Consider the following 18,085-nt stretch of genomic DNA (forward strand, 5'->3'; position numbering starts at 1 on the left):
GTTTTTTCGGGACAAATAAATTCTAACAAGCTACCAGCTCTTCCGCATGCTTTACGAACCTTTATGCCAGGAACAATTTTGGGTGTTAGAAGTAGGACAGAATGCTAGTGACAAGAACAATTGAGGAGCATCTGAGGCAGCTTGTGACAGTCTTTGCTGCGTTCCAGGAAGATATAAAAGGAGAGGTTGATTCCTTTACAGAAGAGATAAATGCTTCCAACAAAAGAGGGAAAGGGGAAATAATACCAGTTCAAGGAAAGATGGAATCTATCCAAAATTGATACTTAAGCCTGTCAAGAAGAAATAAAAGACAACAGTAGAAGATTTTCGAGGATTTTGAAAGCAGAAATAACATGGTCGAAAGGAGAGTTAGAGAAACTGGAGAACGTGTTTCTGCTGTCAAACAGCAAATCAAAGAATGAGTTAATGCTGTCAAACTACAAATCAAAGAAGAGTTTCTGATGACGAACAACAAATCGATGGCAGAGTTTCTGCTGTTGTCGCCAAAGAATCTGACAGCTTTAACACATTCATAATGACAACTGGAGACGATTCTGATACCTTTAAATTGGTACCTATGTTTTCCGACCCATTTCTCATGCTTTCCATGTGTGATGGAAAAAACATTTGGCATATGTACAAGGCTCAGTTCTGTATAGCTCCAAATGGAAATGGGTAGGATTCCGAAGACAAACCTGTAATTTCGCAGCTTCTCTGAGAATAGAAGAAGACGATATCGGTCCCACTCTTCTAGAAACCCAGAGGCTAGATTTTGATGCTGTACCGGTACGCGAAAGCTCTACTAAGAAGTGTTTAAAAGGCTACAGAAGGCTGCAGTTAATATCTCGATAGTAGAAGCTCACCAAAATAATCCAGAAGCTCGCCACTGATATCGAAATGCTCTCCCATCTCTCCTTTTTTGACTGCTCAACAGAAATACGTGAAGTACAATCCATGAAATACTTCCTCGGTGGCATACGGGAACCTGAGGTATAGAAACAACTGCGAATAGTGGATCTCAAGGATTTAAAAAATGCCTAGAGTGTACGCCATGAAAAAAGTGGCAGTCCTTTCAGAAACTTGCACACACCATTGCCCTATCGGAACTACTCCAACCCAGAAGCTAGTGGACAAGTGACAGCTCGTCCAGGCAGTCTAGCCACTTAAGTAAGTGCCTTGAGGCGGAACAGACGTCAGACGAAAGCAACCTTAGTATGCTAGAACTGCAGTGGTGATGAACACTTACGAAAGAACTGCAGAACACATTAGGACACAGAAGATAATGCTGCTAATCAGCAAGAAGTCACGAAAACAAATCGTGGGTGTTGAGCGGAATTTAGCGGAATTTGCCAGAGATTGCCAGATATTGAGAAGTCCCACATAAAATCCTTTCAGATTTCGGTTATGGTTGGTGGCAATAATGGAATTTTCAATCATGAGGCATACAAATAGAGTTCCCTTAGTATAACAATCGATACATGAGTAATTTACGATCATCGAAAACCTCAAGTCGAGATGATAGAACCAGCATGAACAGAACTTTTCCTTCCAGGTTTATAGCTGAAAACAGAAATTTCCGGTAAGGCATTATGAAATATGCTAAGAACGTTAAGAGCACGAAATGAGTACTAATAATATGTTCTTTCGTTAATTATCTAGGCCGTCATTCCGGTGAAGGTTGAAACGTAAGTGCCAAAGCTAAAGTCATTGGGGAATGCGAAGTGGTTGCATCACGTTCTCCATTGAAATACGTTAAGGGGTCTCGTACACCTTAAAACCCTCAAAATCTCTGAATATGATCCTGTAGTAAGAATTGGGATAACATATTTATTTTTAAAGCTATTACTTCCAGTTTTTTACAGCTGACTACATAGCACAGCTGAATTAGTAAGCAAATAGTTTGTGTTGCCACAAATGTTTTTATAATTTAATCTTCTTTGTGAGGTAATTTTTTATATGTTCACGTAATACTCCCACTTTGCGTGCACAATTTAAAACATTCTGTTATATATTTTAACTTCATAGTTAATATACAGCTTGTATAGCATCTAAAGACTACTGTGAACCAAAAACCTTAAGAATTTCATGTTAAATTCTCATTTTATTTAGAACCAAATTTATACAATGCATTTTAATAAAATTTTTTAATATTTCCATACGTAAAATTTTTGACTATTAAAATATTCAATATAATTTTGGTTCAGTTAGATGATAATACTCATATAAAGAAGTCCATTAAATTTAAAGTGTGTACCAAGAACCGTTTTTATAATATCATGCGCGCAACAGTGAAAATTTATGTTTTGAGATAATCAAGTTTTAATGTAAATATTTTTTTAAATACTTCTCTTGTTATAAAATATATAAAATGCTTATTTTCTGAGAGATATTTTAATATTATACAATTTCCAATAGTTGGTATAAGCATAATTAATGTAAAATAAGCTGCCATCATCAAAGTATAACATATCAACTAAAAATGATTTGAAACTTCTACGCTATCAATGATACAACTAAAATTTTTCTTACAAATTGGAACTTACTTATAGGCAAATGTTTCAGGTAAAGTTCTCTGTAATGTATTATTGTATATCAAACATATAAATCATTTAATAGTTCTTCCACTTGGTAACGTTAGCATACTCTAAATGCTATGTATACAACTGGGAAAAAATGCATTTTAAGAAAATCGAGTTTTGAAGCAAATATTTCAGTATACAACTTTCTAATAATAAAGTGCATAGTATATTTATTTTCAAAATGATATATTTAAAAAGTATAAATCCTAATAAATTGCATAAGCTTTTGTCAATATGAAACACATTAAAATTACCATACTATATAAAATACCATGACAGAATGATAGCCGTGTATTAAAATACGTGTAGCTTATTTGAACAAATAATTTATTTTTACATAACCACATCACTTAAGTACTTTCAAGCATTTAAGCATATGATATGTATCATATTATGCAATATTATTTAAACATAGGTGGGAAAAAACCTTTACGACTTATTTGAAATTGTATGCTAAACTGCTACATTCATTGAAGTATGACATATCGACTAAGAATGATAAAACTAAAACTTCCTTACAAATAAGAATTTACTTACAGCCAAATGTCTTAAAGTTCTCTGTAATATATTACTGTATATCAAACATATAAAACATTTAATAGTTCTTCCAAAATGTAACTTTAGAATACTTTAAATGCTATGTATACAACTGTAAAAAACCATATTTTAAGAAATTTGAGTTTTAATGCCAATACTTAAGTATATAACTTTCTAATAATAAAGTCCATAGTATATTTATTTTCAAAATATATTTAGAAAGTATAAATCCTAATAAATTGCAGAAGCTTTTGTTAGTATGAAACACGTTAAATTTACCTTGCTATATACATTACCATGACAGAATGATAGCCGTATATTAAAATACATGTGGCATATTTGCACAAAAATTTATTTTTACATAACCACTTTAGTTAAATAAACTCAAGCATTTAAGCATATGATATGTATTATATTGTATAATATACATATTATTTAACATGGGTGAAAAAATCTTTTACGACTTACTTCAAATTGTATGCTAAACTGCTAAAATTTTATTTACAAATTAAAACGCACCAGCACAATAAACATCCCCATCATTTTTATGGAGGCCTGCACTTCTTACATTTTTTGCTGCCTTTCAAGGTTACGCTGTTGTTTTGTTTCTGACAAGCCTTTCTTTTCTGCGTTATCTATTCTCTTGTTCTCAAGTTGTAAAATTCCTTCAATAGAAAACTTAATTCTAAAAAGCTGTAGCTCATTCATTACAGAATGTCTACCAACAGACCTTTCGTTAAAAGCAATTACTGCTTCATTTCCAGCAATTTGAACTATCCTGTTACCAGCACGACATGTCTTTGGACAAAATTTCCAAATTAAGGAATTAAATGATTCATTATTATTTTGTGTTTTGCCGCCAAGGCAACGTCTCAATTACAAAGGTTGTGACAAATCTATAAAAACTGGCTTTATTGCCTCCATTACAGCGACTGGTTCAGAATTTATATGCTTATAATCAGCTTTATTTTGCTTAGATTTATTGTATTTGCACCATGTGGTTTCATTTGTAGGACAAACGTCATGAATCGGCTTTTCATCACTCCATATTTTGTGGTAGTAAATTGCCCAAATGGCTTTTCTCATATCACTAACAGACTCATTATATTCTCTAATCGCTTTACCATAATACGAAGTTATTTCATTTATTAACTTATCTGTTGGTCTCCCTTTCCCAGGCAGATTTTACCGTCATTTAATTTTACTTTTTTTCTTTCAAGTTTTAATTTGCGTAGCCATATTCCCATTCGTTTTTGAATATGTCCAACACGCTCAATTTTTTTTATATTTAATGAACCATATGGTTTGGCGTCAGTGATACCTGCAAATGGTTTTGCATCACCTATGTAAGGATCTTAAGTTTTACTAACGTTTATTTTATTTTAAATCTTTACTATCACTTCTTATTTTCTACTTCCGGCCAGAATTAAAAGCGTTAACTTATTTATGCAAAATTTGTCTGTCGAACGCCAAGTACTTAAGTTGTGGCTTTTTGCCAAGCGAGAGAGAGGATGGAGTTAGTCGAAGCAGGCCGCTTACCTTAGAAGTTTTACTCAGTTGCTGGTTGCCTTCCAGGCCAGAGGTTTAATCCTCGTGATAATTTTTAAACGTATTGTAGTGTTAACAGTTCTCTGTACTACATACGGCTTCCTGTTAATATAAGGCCAATCTTCCACGTTTATTATTCCAAAGTTAAGTTAGAGTTTAGTTAAATATTTTTATATTCTTACGTTTAGACCACAAGTAGTGGGTCTTTGTATTCCGAAGTACGGAAATTATTGTAAAGAGAGAAAAACAAAGGGTTTTGTATACCCTTCTTGTGTATCCTGTCTACTTCCCACAGTTATTGAACATAGCTTTAGTAAGCTCTGTGTTCCGAGTCAGGTCCTTGCATGTTCCCGAAGAAAGTAAGACAGAACATTGAACCTGATACCGTCACCAATATAAGAAGTATACTTTACACCTCTTTTTTCCATGGAACATGAAAAATTGTTTATCTTTCCATTCATTTCCATTTTTCCTGAAGAACCAGCATGATTCTCCAAACAGGCCTTGTGTTCACTTACGCCATTTCCTAGAAATGACTCGCAACCTTTGTAATATAAAGACAGTATTTCTGTATCGATTACTGTGTTGCTTTCTGATCCTATTACGGAACAGACTCCAACCAAAGACGTATGTCCTCGATTCTTCCATGTACCGTCTCCACTTACAGTCACATTTAACGACGAATTTGAAAGAACGATGTGCAATCACAGAAGGGAGATCCATAACGCAGCAGAATTTCTGCATAGCAGCTTTCCCTTGACCAAGAGTTCGCATTGCATACGTAAATCTTCTGTTTAGCTCTGATATATTTTTTCGGACACCCATCATATTAGAGTTTCTGAAAGTTCTTTTACATGAACACTTTGAGCATAGTAACTCAAATTTTGAGCTTAAACCATGATGAAATAGTTCACTTAAATGAACATTACAAATTTTACAACATAAATTATTTTCAATAAATTGAAATAGGATATCCAAATCAAATAGTCTATAACCACTAAAATTAGGCTCTAAAGTTATCTTTATCTCTTGGTGGCAAAACAGTGTCACTATTTAATTTTTTAAACGAAAAACTGACACCACACTTCTTATTCATTGTATCATTATGCTGATTTGCCTGGAACTTTCATTTCTTTGGTCGATGTATATAAGATCTTTTATTTTTTACATTTTCCTCACAATTTTCCATAATTATCAGGTGATAAAAATACTAAACAAAAACTGCAATGTTATAATAAAAACACCTTCAAAAAAGTCAAAAGAAATTTAGAAATCGCAAAAGAGCTTGTAAACAATCACGTTTCACGCTAATCCAAAGCTGGAGTAAGATTTCAACACATGCCTATGTTAGATTCCTACGTTAGAATAGTGCTATGTATAAATCTAATATATTCCTAAGTCGCGCTTTCGAGACATGAAAAACGCAGTTTGAATTTTGTCAATCGGCCCAGTAGAACGGGAGATATAGCACAGTCCTCCCTTTTTTTTTTTTTTTTTTTTTTTTTAGCTTGATAACACATCAGCACTGTGTTTCCACCATCTCAAAATAAATTATGAAGATTTGTGCTTATGCAACTAGTTGAATTTCAACAGAAATACACGTTCATATGAAAACGTTGAAGCTCTTTTAAAGGGCCGGTTTTATACCTTTATGCAAATGTAATTCTACCGCATATAGCAGTACTTCCCTGTTAGCTGAATTACTTTCACACTGAGTCTTCCGATGAGAATTTTCCTAATTAAATACCAAAGGATGAATGATTATAAATCTACTATCTTAACGATCCTTTCACTCAAAATCAAATATTCGAAAAGTGAGCAGAAATGCAAAATAGACAATAGCTAAACATGGGAACATTGAATGTGAATAGCACTTTATTGTTGGTCTGCTGCCTTTTACCAGCTAAGATCGTACTTGCCAGAAACCGTAGATTATCCAACTGTGGGCATAGTGGTAAGAAGTCCTTTACTGAGTTCTCCAGCCGAGTAAACGTAAATGCGATTAACCTCTCGAAGCCGGCTGGTACAGCAGTTGTACAAGGAGAATGACTTTCTCAGACGCCGGCATCGGTACAACTGTCGTACCATCCATGCCCTCCCCATTTTAGAGAATCGCCTATCTGTAGATCTTTGGGTGGTCCATTGTCGCTGCTCAGAGTAGCCGCTGGCTACGCATTATTTCCCTCTTCTTATCAGTTTAGCTACATTTTGGCAAAAACCGCAGGTTTCGTCTCGCGCCAATATACTTGAAAATTAAATAGAGGCCATCTCTTTCTCAATCTGTCTCATAATTTTAATGCTATTTTTTTTAGTACTGACTTTTGCTATGATTAAAACGTCAGCGATTTTGCACGCTCTTTAAGCTTATCATATTTAATGTTCTTTAATCATAACAAATAAGAATAGATTAATATTTTAGATTTAATGCCCTTCTAGAAAATAGGTAAAACCGTTTTTATCGTTTACTCGTTTACTTCCTTTTCAAACTTATGAATAATAAGATTTTATTTTGACATTGTTTTGTGGAGTGCATAAAACCCTTAAGAACTGTCAACTCTTTCAAAGTGCTTCTATTATGCAGGCAATTTTGTCTGATTTATCAGGAGATAAATAAGACACAATTGTATGCATAATAGTTTTTCTGATTTTCATTCATTCAGTGATTGCTTTCAATGATTTTCATTGATTGTAAATTAAATAAAATCAATTTATCTTTACACCCTCTTTTAGGATGAGATCTGCCAAAAAATATTTAAATATCAGTAAAGCTCACGTTACTTCTAAACTGAATCAAAACATCAGTTAAATGTTATAAAATTTTGGCCAGTTTTATTTGCTGAAATTCTTATACTCTTCAAGAGATAGAGAGAATTCAGACAAGTTGATAAAAAAATATCTTAAAAAAGTTGTTATTTTGTCTGTAATAAGGTGTATGTCAACTTACTACTAAATGTATGAAAATTAGGATTGGATTACGGAAAAGCACGTGAACGCTATCTGCTTAAGGGAATGGATGCTTTCGTGTAAACCTTTTTAAGAGAAAATTGCTCGCATTTACATTCCTGGTGGAAAACTCCACATGTAATCAACCCATTCTTCGGTATTGATTGGATTAATTTGTTCGCTTACTGAATTACATCAAAGCACCCAACGATTACCTGTATAAGGGGAGTTATGTCTTCGCGGAGGACTTTCTAAGAGAAGCTGGCTTGCATTTTCGTTACACAAAAACCATGAATCCAACTATTTATCCGGGATTCAAATCCAAGCGAGCTATAAGTGTTCAGCCACCTTTACCGCTTTACTGAAGAGCAGGTAAAAATATTGATAAAGGAAAAGTATTGAATTAACCGGTTTAATTTACTAACCTATATTTCTCAATCGACAGTACATAAATTACGCATATGAGGGGGATTATTTGTGAATAAATAAACTGTATTGCACTTTTATCCACTATGTCATATTACAAAGGAATTATTGCATTTCAAAGTTATTTCTCATGAATTAATTTTGCTCTTCATGATTTTTGATATTTTCAAAGAGAAAATTCCACACTTTAAATAAAAATATACACGAGAAGATACTTTATGCAAAATTTGGCGTAAACGGTTTTCTTAATTTTGCTTTGAAAATATTGCAGGGTAATCGTTTTCATTACTGGAAGAAATATAAAAAACAAATTTACTACATGGTATCAACACCCAATATTTCCTTATTCCTTTGAAAACGTGAAAGATTACTCTTTCTAAAATAAATTAGAAAATATATTATGTGCAAATAGAATATTCGTTGAAAATGAAATAGACTTCAACTTTTGGATATAACGATAGTTTTAGACGAAATTTCTACCTATGGAAAGAAATTGACGTATAATTAATTTTTCATGAACATTTAAAACTGTTCTCAAAATTCTTTTGATGATTGCATGTATAAGTCACGAATTTTTTTCTCGGCTAACATAAACAAAAGCCAATTTTACAAAGAAAAATTCTCGTTAAAGATATACCTTCTTTGCCTGATAGTCCAATGTAATATTTGTTAAAATTAATTATTAAACGCAACCAATGTATCTCGGATTTTGATTTTTATATTATAATAACAAAATTATCGAAAAAAGCAGATTTAAATCTCTGTTATTGTTATGTAAAGCTTTATTATTGCTGTAAGTTCATCTCAAAATCTAATTGTATTGAATCTCATTCTAATCATCTAATGGTAATAAATATTATTATTATTATTTCATTAAATTAGTCATTACCATTATTTTATTAATGAAAATATGTTATTAAAAATCGCATTCCGGCCTGCAGACTTACAGATCTAGTCTGTATTTACTATATTTTGTTAAATTTTGTTCTCGCTTGCTAATTTCTAATACGAAAATACGCGAATATAAATGAAGAGTGAAAACAAAGTTAAAAAATTCACAAATTATTTACGAGATTGATTAGAAATAGTGAATGAAATATAAACATTGCATACATTTTGTTCTAAATAAAGTGTGCACTGGATATGCATCCAGTACTGCACATTTATTTATGCACTATTTATTTAGAATTTTGCTTTCACTTAAATATGAAAGCAAAATAATCATCGAAAAAATTGCAAATCTATCAACTCCTCTACTATGGGACGTAGGCGTCCGACAAACATGTAAATTTTACTTCATCCATGGAGGGGAACTGACGACTTTTCTCATTAGGAAAATGTCAAAGAGGGGGCAAAACTGTTTCGGATTGCGCTGGTCTGAAAGCTATAATATGAGAATTTCGGCCCGGTTTTAGAAGGTTAAGAGGGTAATGCTTGAGAACCTATTGTAATAATTTTGTGGAAACATTTATTTGGAAGAACGTTTATAAAAGTATAAAGAAACATTACAATGAGAGAGAAAATATAAATTATTATCAGGTTTTAGTCAAATTATCTGTATATGAAACGTCGAAATGGTAATATGAGGAGTATTTTATTCATTTGTGTAAGCATTTTATTTACTTGCATACCAACGAGTTCTGACGAAAAGTCTGCATAGATTTATTACCTAATTATTGGCACTTCTTGCAGACGCAAATGAGATCTAATCAGAAAATAATCAAGAATCTGAATCAGTCAATCATCAACACGCACATTCTAAATCAGATTTCTGAATTACTTTCTTGAAGCGTTTACGGTCCAAATAAAACTGAAGAAACATTTTAAACACAAAACAAAGCAGCAGAAGTGTGAGAAGTATATATTACTATAAAGCCAACACTCTGTCAGTTAAAGACAAAGTAGTTTGATTAAATAAACAAGGTGAACAGAGACACAGTTGTAGCCGTTTGTAATTTTAAAGTACATAAAGCGCAGGAGTATATGAGAAAACTAGTGAGTAGCACATTGGTTACAATTTTTATTATAAACATGCTGAAACTGTGAATATAATTTCAAGCATCGGTGGCATCATCGAATGGAGACATGCTTCAGTGTCAGATGTATTTCATTAAAAGATATGAAATATTTTTAAACGTTTAAGAACACAGTTTCTGAAGTACTTGACAGCTCACCCTGTATAAGCTTCATTCCTTTGTTTAAAAGTCGGTAAAGAGTTATCACAGATTTTCTTAAAAATTATCGGTGATCAATACTGGTATTGATCAATCATAACGACAATAACATACATTGTTATGGAAAGAGAGAAAGTACTTGTGAGGCTTTCTGAAAGACCGAGTCTCAGTTTTAATATTTTAATATTAATCTCTACAAGTCTGAATTAACTGACATTACTGAAATAGTTACGAAAAATTGATTCCCACTGTTAAAAAATTGATCTGCATTTTTTTTCGTAAATTTTATTTTTTTAAACAACATGTCTGTAATCAATGTGCGCAACCGCTTTGATGCTGGAAAAACACTAAAATTTGAATCATCGTTGTACAAGCTAAAAAAAAAAAAAAAAAAAAAAAAAACAATATTTAATTGTGAGAATAAAATATTCTAACGACTATAATGATAAGTCATGAATAAAATAAAATCTGTAGCTGCAAGCCTTTTTTTAGCGTTATGGTGGTTAGGGAAACCTGAGTGCGATACCGTAGGGCTCAGGTTCGAATCTCGGAGAAGGCATGGATGTAAAATTGTCTGTCCCTTCATAGGAGGCAATGATGTCCCGCCTACTAGGCGCCTCCATGATAAAGAGACTACCGATCTGGCCTTAGGGCAGGACGATGCCGACATAGGCAAGTGCCAACCATAAGAAAAAAAATTGATTGTAATCTTATTCAAAAATTCCTAAGTATAAGACGCAAATTTTTAGACACCTTTCTCATGTTCGTTTTTAATGGTAATCAAACTAATATGAAAGTGGACTGAAAAGTCATTTTTAAATGAACCCCATAATCTTATGTCTCTGTATATTTGCATTAATCCATAATGGGCCAGGTATTATTTTGTCGAAGGACAAGAGTCTAAGTGGAACGATTATTTCGCTTGCTTGCGAGTGAATTCTAGGAGGTCCGACGAAGACATCGCGGACGAAAACGTAGCGGAGAAAACAACGTAAGAGGGAAACTTCGTTGTAGAAAACATGTGGGAGAAAAGAAGGCAGGAAAACATATCGTAAGTCTAAAACATCATCGAAGAAAACAATCGTGGAACAAAACATCGACGAAGAACAGAAAGAGGTTCCAAAACTTCGCAGTTTAAAAATATCGTCGTGGAAAATATATTCCTATAAAAGAGAGTAAATAAAATAATCGCATGACGATTATTCTGCAGATATATCTTTTCTACTTTTAAAAGGTGCTGGTGCGTATTCGAGTAATGAATTCTAGGTGCGAGTAAGAATGAGGAATATTTTTACCTCTATATTTCATATATTTCCTTTCATTAATAATTTTTTGCTAAAAATCCAATAAGGAACTCTTGCATTGAAAAGTTGAAAGGAAGTAGAAAATTAATGATACGTATGGGAGTACTACGCAGTATTTAATTTTTATTTTAAGAGAATTTTAAATTTATTTACTTAACTATTAAACGTTATTATTTAATTAAGTCATTTCATAAAGTTGTATTGGCAGTTCTTCATGAACAATATATTTTTAAAAAATTAAAAAAGGGAAAAGTAGCATTTATTTTAGATTAAATGTATTTAAAAGTTTTATGCATGTCTGAAATTTCTAATATTATGTTCTTTGAATAAAATTAAGACTTCTTTTGTTCTTTTTCCTTCAGCTTCTTCAAAGTAATCCTTTTATATAAGTATCCTTTGCATGTTGCGATTCGTTAGTTGTGATGACACAAGTCAGGATGAACTACGTAATATTTCAGTACCGTATTTATATTTATTGGATTATTGGAAGAGCCCGTTAGGGCTCTTTACCTAAGGGGAGGGAAGCGTTTGGGGAGGACTTTCTCAGGAAAAGTTTCGTACGCACATTACACATTAGAAAAACCACAAAATTCTCAAGCAGCGTGTTTTTGTGCTGGGTCTAGCTACCAGCGTTCAACGACTTTACCTCTGGACCACTGCAGCCAGATAGAGTTATTAACGGAATAGATTATTAACGGAAATGCATTCATTTTCACACTATTTTTTGAGAAAGATCAAATTTAAATTTAGATCTAGAAAATGTAAAGGCAGAATTTTACAAAAAGAAAATATAGGTACAATAAATCCTCTTGTCGATTACCATCCTAAGATGACCGATGTTTCTGAGAAAATAAGTAAATATAGGTTTTTCACAATGTCTCTCTAAGATGACCTCATCAACGGAAGACTAAAGAGATATGGAATCGTCAACGATCGCTTTGAAACGAATATTTTATATTTAACTTTACATTTATATATTTTTATAAATGATTCTAAAATATGGTTAAGCTTTTGTGTCTCAGTGTGCCACTACATGGAACACCCAAATTGAATCACTTCGAAAGCCTCTAAATTCAACCGTAAATAGATAAAAATGCTTTTATAATATACTTTGAACTTTTCTTTTTAAACCGTAGATAGCAGCATATCACAAGGAGACACATAACGTTAATTTATTATGTGTTATTAAAATCCATTTTTTACAAGTAATTTTCTCTATTTTTTTAATGATATAAAAATTTTATTTGGAGAAAAATAGGCATAATTTTGCTGGCTGTACTCCAAATTATTTTTTTAATCTTTCATACAAAAATCATACGCAGAATCATTGAATAAAACCAGGTGTTCCATTAGCGGGAACACTGCGCCTTTAGCAATCTCATGCTGTTACTAATCAGAACATCTGTGCTCTTAGGAGAGAACATCCGTTGTTTTCGTTTTCTGTTTCTGTTGATTTTTTTTGGGGAGGGAATGAATTCAAACAAAGCAGCATTGAGGGGCGAGGTGGTTTTTGGGTTATGAAAGCATTAATATTGGCATCTCGAAATTTTTGGGGGTAGTTTTTAGGCGGGAATTTCATTAGTAGCTTGACTCATCTTTACTTAGACCTACGCGAAATTTTTGCTGCCTTTTTAGTCTCATTGCCGTTTATTTTCAATAATTGTGTAGATATTTTTCGTGTATCTATATATTATAAGCTTATTTTTCTTTTTTGTTAATATTAATCGTAGTTAATTATTTTAATCTTAGTTGGTTTGTGCTTCCATCAAAAAGGTGTGACTTGCTTTGAACAATTTCACGAAGCTAAGAAATAGGAAAATTTATAAACATTTTTGTATATAGGACTTGTGTATGTAGATATGTATCTCATTTATCCGTATATATTCAAGAATATTGTGTATATCCAGGAAACCATGTATACAGCCATAATACAGTATTTTTTCATTCTTATGCAAACGCTTCTACTCATTTTCGTGCTTCACTGCAATGCTCGCTTAGTCGCACTTTTCAAAGCTCTGGCGGCGCAGTGTTCCACCTCATGGAACACCCACAGAATTAAAACGGTAAGTGCAATTTTTACAAAATTTTACCTGTATACTTATTTAGGACTAAATAGACTGAATACAACGTTTCTTGCTGAAATTCCGACTTTAACGTACAGTGCGCCGCAAAGGATTAAATATTTCAGTTCTATGTTACGCAAATTGTATTTCTCTCTTTGTACCGCGGAGAGGCGCAGACACAAATTTGTTAGGATCGTAAAGCTCGGGTTTAGAGCTTTTAATTTGCTGTGAGTTTCAACTAAGCAGAGGTTCTCCCGAGTTTACTTGGTGAGCCGCTACTGAAGTCAGAGGTGTCAAAGTGTTCTTCGCCGTTCCTCAGCCAACTTAATGTTTGAAAGCCAATAAAGTAGTTTCGGTCAACATTATGACTCTGAGGTTTCTTGGGTTCTAGACTGAGGGAACATCAAGTGAATTTACAGTCCACTACTTTTGAACGACGGGACATACAGTTTTCACACACAATTTATTCGAAAATGTTTTAGTTATTGCTTGAACTTTTAGAACGAAGTTCTCAGCGAACCACTTTTTTTTACGACCACTTCTTAAAAGTATAGCTGTGGAATTCTGGTACTAATTCTCATCTATTTAAGATTTCCCATTTAGGTAATATTTTATTACTGCATTTTACAATATAAAGGAAGTATTATAATTACGAAAATTTTCAAGTATCACATTTCAGTGGAAATATCCATTTTGTCCATATCTGAATCCATTTGGATGATTTTTGTGCGACATCTCATACGGACAGAATAAAGACTTCTTCCTTTTCATAGTATATTTTATAATGCATTTAAAAGGGATTTTTTCGTGTTCTCTGTATGTATGTAGATATAATATATGTGTGTATGTATCTCGCATAACTCAAAAACGATTAGCCGAAGAATATTGAAATTTTCTAAAGAGTAGGCTTGCTTCTCTCTTTATATTGCAGGTTAGCTGTACCAACCGTATATGTATATGCTCACGTATATGTACACCAACATCCTTTATCCGGCTTAAAAGTCCCTACACGACCTTTATTTTTGCAATCGTTGCTTGTAGTAATATACTTCCAGTTATGGAAATGTTTTTAAATCACGAAAATATTCATGTTTTGGCGATGTCAAATTTTTAAAAAAATTCTTTTTTGACAAATAAGTAAATCCAAATTTTAATACAGTCTCGCGGTTCGTATACTTACATTTGGGAAAGTTTCATACTTGTTATCTATATAGTATATAAAGAAGAAAGTTTGTGTGTTTGTCCTCTCATAACTCGGTCACTACTATAGCTATCACCACCAAACATTCTACAATTAGGTCGACGTCACGTTTCTCAAAAAAAAAAAAAAAAAAAAAAAAAAAAAAAAAAAAAAGTAGCTAAAATCAGAGCTATAAATAAAAACTCGGAAAAACGATAATTTTCTTTCTCATTTTTCGAGTGGCAACAGTCTCGGAAGCTGGAGACGAAAATCTGCTTTATTTCGAAAGTTGTTACCATTGCTCTCTTTCAAATCCTAGAGTTTGTTAAAATACGAAAATAGATAAAAGATGAAATAAAAATTGCTTTCCCAAACATTAAATACGTTATTCCCGATTCCGAAAATTCGAGGGAAGCCATTTCGACTATTCTCATCTTAACCACTTTCATGAGCGAAAATACTAATTAAAAATTCTGAAAGTTCTAATTTTCGCACTCATTTTTCCTAGTGGTAACAGTCTCGGGCGTTGGAGATAGAATTGTTTTATTTCGAAAAGTGTTGCTACTGCTCGCTTGCAAATCTTACATTTTGTTAATAAAAAAAATTGTCAATTTTACATAATCTATATATATAAAGAAGAATGTCTGTTTGTGTGTTTGTTTGTTTGTTTGCGTTATTGATTTCTCATCAATTATGATAAATATTTTGCGACATTGAATCGACTAAAGTTGAATATAGGTGAAATATTGGATGGAACTTGACCTGTTATGGCCATTTGATTAGAAAGACGAAAATCACTAAAAGCTGAGTGACATTGCTTCTGATACAATGAGAGAGAATTATATTTTTCTATCGAAATTTTTTATGTGGGGTTGCATATCGCACCAGACTGAAAAATGTATAACTATGAATCGTATTTTTTACATCGTTAGAGAAGGATTACAACGGTATCGTTCTCTCTGTTGTTAGATACATTGCTTTCATTGTCAACTTAATTGTTGTTAGATACATTGTCAACTTAATTGACATCGGGTACTTCCTCTAATGAAGAAATAAAATTAGAAAAAATTCATAAACGCACGACCAAAATTAAGCAGTATACATTATTTCAAAATCAGCAACTTTCTTTTAGGAATCGGGTATTCAAGTTTGAAAGAGCAATTCGAAGAAATAAATTTAAATGATCAGCAGCAAAAAGTGTGTATAATTTAATAGGCCTTATAAGGAAATTCACATAACTTATAAGGAACAATACATAAGGCCTTACAAGGCCTTATTTGTTGTTCGCCTGAGATTTTTGATTTTAGTAAGCACATAATTTTTCGATTTTTTTCATTCGAAAAAATATGCGTCTGTTTCTCGTACTTTTCTAATATACAGTGAATTATTTCATAAGAGCATTACGCGGAAGTTTCTAATTATTCGTTTATATATAGTATATAGACATTGTCAAAAATTCGTTTCCTCCGGATGTAAACCACCTGTTTCTCGACCTGGCCCAAACAGCTTTTTACATATTGTTAACTGCAAACAATCATTCGATTTACTGCATAGTTAAATGGAATGTACTCTGAGAGCTGAAAAATGTCAACTAAGCAATTTGCAATTTGATTCATTACTAGTAAATCTGAAATCAGTTTCGTTATTTTAACAAGAAAGGGCATTTTTATGCATAGTGCTGGAAATAGATTAAAGATTTAATAAAAATTAAATTTTAGGTTCGAGTTCCATTTGACGAATATCAAAATGTTTACCTTGAAATATTAATAAAAGTATTTTGAAAATAGGAATGTAATTTTTAATTAATTTAAATCTATTTACTCTAAAGCAAAATGCCGTTACATTAAATATCAGAGGCACAAGTAGAAGATATAGAACTGGATATAGATGGCTAGAAGTAAGAAACAAACAGAAAAGAAAGAGAGAGATCAGAGTAAAATTATTCATGTTAAATTCAAATGGAAAGAATTTGAAAATGCTATATTTCAATAGCTAAGATTTAGTTAACTCTAACAGGGAGAAGTACCTCATATGGGCATAGTCTACATCATAAGTGAAGTGGTGAAAGCATACGGTATCGTGTTTTTACTATTTGAACACCTTCGAAGATCTGAATGATGAGTTTATATATGTCAAATACTCTATTAATTACTTATCTCTATCTATCTGTAATTACACACGTACTGTCCAGCAATGAATGCTCGATGTATAGGTCACAGCCACTATCCCACCAAAAGAGAAAACTTTCATTTATGAAACTTCCTAGTACGTCTGCCAGGGAAACGAAAACAGGCTTTACATCTAACATTATCCTGCACATTTTTATGAAACATTAACATTTTGATTCGACCCTTTTGTTTTATTTTGTTTTGAGTTTAAGCAAACGTTTCGGAAATCATTCCTACTTGTAAATACCTGTTTGTTCTTGTATGTTTGGGGCACCATTGGTCATGTGGTTAGGATTGCAGAATACTGAGAGTTTTATGGAACTGATCATCCCAATTGTAATTTCAATTATTTATATACAAAAACAATATAGGAGCATGAAAAACACCAATATGGATAGTTTAATAAGACGAAACTTCAGCTCGTAAGTGCTGATAAAAAACAATGTACAATAACTAAATGTTACTGTAGGATGTTTATTATAGCTTAAATAAACAATATTCTGTTTTTGCTCAAACACAGCGTTAAAAATACCAAGTGGTTGACACGAAGCCACATAAATTTCATTTGACTAATTATTAATATATTATTATATCATAATATTAGTTAGCAGTGGTAAATCTAGGTATTAAAAAACCGTAAACACGAATTTTTGAAAATTTTAATATTTCTCTTTTCGCCACGTTTGAATTATCCATTTGAAATTAGGCATCAAGAAGGTGGCAAGGGGCCTTCATTTTCAAGGAATGATTTCTACCGGCAGTAATTTTACAATAATATTATAAGATTAGACATAATAAATCTGACAGCATGAATGCATTATATGAAAAAAGCACGGAATTTGCAATGTTTTGCTGTAGAATGTTATACTAATTCTCGATTATCCGTGTGTGGAATACCCGTCTTGCAATTTGGAACTAGGTACCGTTGAAGAAATTTTAAGCGACCAGCGAATATATTTTTCATTTAGTCAATTTGTCGAAATTTTAATCTTTTTAATTGCAGTTTTACATTATTTTGATTACCTTTAAAAACGAACGTGAGTAACTCATCTGAAAATCTATAAGCTGTGAGAGAAATCATATTGAATGATCTGAGCATACAGAGGAGACTAGTTATATGCCTTTGGCTTTACAATCCTTGTTAGAATATTTCATTTTCAGAG

The sequence above is a fragment of the Stegodyphus dumicola genome, chromosome 8 (assembly GCF_044657685.1).
Source record: "Stegodyphus dumicola isolate Sdum_Otavi_A_Nest chromosome 8, ASM4465768v1".
NCBI classification, from domain to species: Eukaryota; Metazoa; Arthropoda; class Arachnida; order Araneae; family Eresidae; genus Stegodyphus; species Stegodyphus dumicola.